The sequence below is a fragment of the Peromyscus leucopus genome, chromosome 5 (assembly GCF_004664715.2).
Source record: "Peromyscus leucopus breed LL Stock chromosome 5, UCI_PerLeu_2.1, whole genome shotgun sequence".
NCBI lineage: Eukaryota > Metazoa > Chordata > Mammalia > Rodentia > Cricetidae > Peromyscus > Peromyscus leucopus.
The window spans coordinates 71,360,099-71,364,773 of record NC_051067.1 but is presented as its reverse complement, the minus strand read 5'-3'; the positions used below and the strand labels follow the sequence as shown (position 1 = coordinate 71,364,773).

General features: G+C 43.1%; 1 protein-coding gene across 1 annotated transcript in view; it reads right to left on the bottom strand.

Annotated features, from left to right (window-relative positions):
• Positions 1-4,675, bottom strand: part of Spag6 (sperm associated antigen 6) — a 60,042-nt gene that overhangs the window by 22,456 nt on the left and 32,911 nt on the right. The window lies entirely within an intron of this gene.

Here is a 4,675-nt window from a genome sequence, read left to right as displayed (position 1 = left end):
AAAAGATTGGTAATACTACATTTTCTATTGTTAGCAAATACAGGTTAGTGTCTATAATTTGTTTTCCTCAAATTATCATAATTGAAGTCTCAATAATATACAAACATTTTATTCATTCTTTCATTAAACAAGTATTAATGGAAGGTTATCATGTACCAGGGTCATTAAGTTCTGGAGCCTGTGACACACTTCTACAAATTAACACTACATTCATTAGCAAATGTTTGAATTTAAAAAAAAAAATCTGGTGTGTAATATGATATAAAAGTGAAGTTTAGCTGCCATCTCAAAAACCTGGGGAAATAAGAGGGATTTTTGGTTTTTGTTTTGTTTTGTTTTGTTTTTTTTACAAACGTAATATCAGAAAGACTTGGGTACCACACAACAATGTAGCAGGTCCCTCAGAAGTATCTGCTGCGCCATCCACCGGAAGATGGCCAGGACAGCAGGCACAGAAGGCAATCCCAGTTTCTCTCTCTCTCTCTCTCTCTCTCTCACACACACACACACACACACACACACACACACATACACACTCAAGGGAAAGAGAAGAGATACAAAGTTCAGTGTGTGCCGTTTCTAAATTCAACGCTCAAATTTCCTGTTAATTAACAGGCTCCTGAGAGATTCAAACCAACCCAAATCATACAGGTGTTATGTGGTAATATCAGTTTTATATGTGCCCATTGGAATGTAAAGGACAAGATAGTAAATACTGTCAACTTGACACCCAGGAGGCAGACCTCCAGGCACACTTGTGAGGGACTGTGTAGATTAAGGTTAGCCTCTAAGAGTGTCTGAGAAGGATTGTCTGATAAGTTAATTGATGTGGGGAGACCTATTGTGGACAATACCATTCTCTGAGCCGGGACCCTGGGCTCTGTAAGACTGAGACTGCAAACTGAGCACTACCATGGATGACTTCATTCATTCCTCTCTGCTCTTGACTATGGATGCAACATGACCAGTTCTTTCAAGTTCCTCCCACTGTGATGTCCCTGCCCTGACGGGCTGAAACTTGGAATTGTGACAAATCCTGTCTCCCTCACAGCATTTTTCACAGCTGCAGGAAAGAAAGTGAGACAATTGGCCAAACATTTATCTACAGAAAGTAGAAAGATGAATTCACTTCAGGGCTTTCACTCTCATACAGTTTCCAGGAGTAAAGAGCACACAGTGAACTTCAACTCTTTAAAGGAAATATTAAAGCATCTCCAGCTAAATAAATAAGTCATTAATAACAAAAACTTACGGTTCTTTCTCTAAGACACCTATTTTATAATATGCATATATTTTCTCATGGACTGGATGCTGGAGTAACAAATGCTCCACCCCCCAAATGCTGCACCATTAATAATAAAACACACGTCCTGAAATGCTACCTGGCTCCACCCTATGCTGCTCTGCAACAGAGCAGTGTTGTTAGGTGTCAGGAGGCTGGGAGCATCCCTGGTAAAAGATTTGCAATACGGTGATAAAATTTCCAAGGACCTGCACTAGGCCCAGCGACTCTGTGCTTAGATCCTCCCATCCTTTACATCAGTAAATGTATATGGTCCAACGATGCTGGGATCTGCCCTTGAATGCCACATGGTGTTCCTTAGAAATAATATGACCTATGACCTTCACACCTGCAGTCTCTATTAGCTGTTCTTCCCCAGGTGAGGACACATTAGCCTGGGAATGTGGTACACATCCTGCCTTCAACCCCACTCTCTTTTCAATGGTGTCTCTCCCTTCTTTTCTCAATTACTGCTTCCTAGTGTGTCAAGCTAGTGACCACTTGTGTATACCCAGCATACTTGTCAGTGAGGCCGTGGGCTTGGGAGTCCATCTTGACCAAAAGGACCTAAGCTGAAGTCTACTTGAGTCTTTATAAAGAGCTTTTCTGCAATAGACTAAGATTCACAATAGCAAACAGTGCTATTTTTTCACCGGGTATGGGCATGTCTGCAAATGACATCTGGCACGCTTACCCCCATCTTGTTGAAGACATCATCAATATTTTGAAGATGGCTGAGTACAAAAATGAAAAACATCTGGGTCCTCCATGACACTGTTCAGCTTGGAACTGCCATGACTCTGAACTTTATGTCACCTGACATAATTTTTTTTTAAAAGTTCTTATTGTTTAAGTCACTATGGTCAATATTCTGTAACCTACAGCTAGAAACACGCAGATACAATTCTTTTCTGTCCTGTGCTTGCTGTATGTCCATATGTCCACATCTTCCTTCACTTGCTAAGGATTCAGAGTGTGCTTCCTGCTGGCTGGAAACTTGGCTAGACTTGGAGGAAGTAAACAGAGTAAAAGTGTGTTCTAGACTAGAACTGGATCCAGGTGACTGCAGGAACAGACTTCACAGGCACAGAGCAGAACCAGGCCTTGGTCTGTGGTGCATTCCAGGAAATGTGTGCAGGGGCTTCATTCCAGGAAGTGCTTCCCACCTGCTGCCTTCTCCCCCCCCCCCCCCTTTGCTTTTCTACTCTACACAAAGGGCAACAGGAACCGAACATCCAGAAAATTCTGCACATCTAAAACTTCTCCTAAGAAAAATCTCGGGGAGCTGGCTATTTTGGTGTCTGGGGGGGGGGGGGAATGTTTTGCCTGCACTTAGGTCAGTGCACGGTAACCATGCCCAGTGCCCACAGAGGCCAGAAGAGGGTGTCAGATCCCTTGAGACTGGAGTCACCAATGGTTGTGAGCCACCATGTGGTTGCTAGGACTCAAACCCAAGTCCTCTAGAAGAGCAGTCAGTGCTCTTAACCACTGAGCCCTCTCTCCGCAGGGAGCTCATTTTAAAACTGTTTAGAAGCCAGCTTTTGGATGTTCAATTAACATGCTTATGAAAGCAATGATTGGTATGTACACAGATACTCACCGAAAGCTGTTTCAAAAATAAATAGAGTAGGTCAGGTGTGGTGGTGCACGCCTTTAACCCCAGCACTCAGGAGGCAGACGCAGGCAAGTTCTGTGAAGTCCATGCTAGCCTGGTCTACACAGTGAGTTCCAGGTCAATCAGGGCTACATAATAGGACTTTGTCTCAAAAATCAATTATTTTTTTAAGTGTAGCTAAGAAACTTGTCTTCAGTACTTGAAAATATCTTAGCCTCATTTTAAATTTTAAACTAATCTTCAAAATTAATTTATAAGCATCTTTTATTATATAATAACATGTGACATAATCTTGCACTGTTCAACAGATTAAAAGTGTATTTAACTATGTTTCAAAAGTACATGGGAGGCTTGGTGTGGTTGTGCATTCCGTGGTATGGTTGTGTAATGCAGAATTTGGAAGGGTAGGTATGACAGTCTAAAGTCTTCCTCAGCTCCATAGCAAGTTTAAGACCGGCCTAGGCTACATGAAATCCTGCTTATTGCCATTTTATACATAACAGCGAGGAAATAGAAGCAGCTTAGAAGTCCATCACCTGATGAATGGATAATGAAAATATGACATATAAAATGTAATTTTATTAAATTTTCAGGTTAATGTATGAAATTGGAAAAAACATATTCAGTAAAGTAACCCAGACATATAAAAACAAACCCCTCCCACCAGGCCTGGTGGGACATACCTTTAATCCTAGCACTTGGGAGGCAGTAGCAAGTGAACCTCTGAGTATGAAGCCAGCCTGGTCTACATAGTGAGTTCCAGGCCAGCCAGAGTTACATAGAGAGACCCTGTCTCAAAAACAAAACAAAACAAAACAAAAAACAAACACCTTATGTTCTCCTTCATACACGGACTGTCTTAGTTGGGGTTACTATTGCTCTGAAGAAACACCATGATCAAAGCAACTTGGGAAGGAAAGGGTTTATTTGGCTCACACTTCCATGTCACTGTTCATCAATGAAGGAAGTCGGGACAGGAACTCAAACAGGGCAGGAACCTGGAGGCAGGAGCTGATGCAGAGGCCATGGAGGAGTTTTGTACTTAATGGTTTGCTCAGCCCGCTTTCTTATAGAACCCAGGACCACCAGCCCAGGGATAGCACCACCCACAATGGGCTGGGCCCTCCCCCATCAATCACTAATTAAGAAAATGCCCTATAGCTGAATCTTATGAAGGCATTTTCTCAGTTGAGGTTCCCTCCTTTCAGATGACTCTAGTTGTGTCAAGTTGACGTAACAGCAGTCAGCACAGGACCCTCATTTCAAATCTTTAATGGTGTGTGTTTAACTTAGAAAGAGGCTGTTCTTCCCTGACAGCCTTCATGAACCAGAAGATGCTCTCTCTGAAGGCAGCTGTCGGGGAAAGGGCATCAGAGGTCTGACTTACCCATCTGTGAACCACTGGGCTTTGCCCTAAGCCCTCAATCTTACTTCTTAATTGTGCATTAAGAAGTTGTCTGTTAAGATCAAAGTGAGTGAAGTCAAGCCTGCAGGGCCTAGGAAAGAAACTAAATAAAGCCTGAAGTAGTAAGGCAAACAGGACCCTTCGGAGAAGGGGAAGGCCTCTATCTACAACAGACAGCAGTTCCCAGCTGGAGCCCTGTGTGGCCGTGTTGGAGTCCAGGCATGCTGTTGTTAGAGCCTTCGCAAACGTGAAGCTCCCTGGCCTTTAAGGGCTGGCAACTTTCTTTTTGAAAAGAACTCTGTGTGAGCCAACATAGTGCGGGCCAAATCAAACACGTCCACCTGGGAGCCGGCTTCCAACCCAACCACCGGTG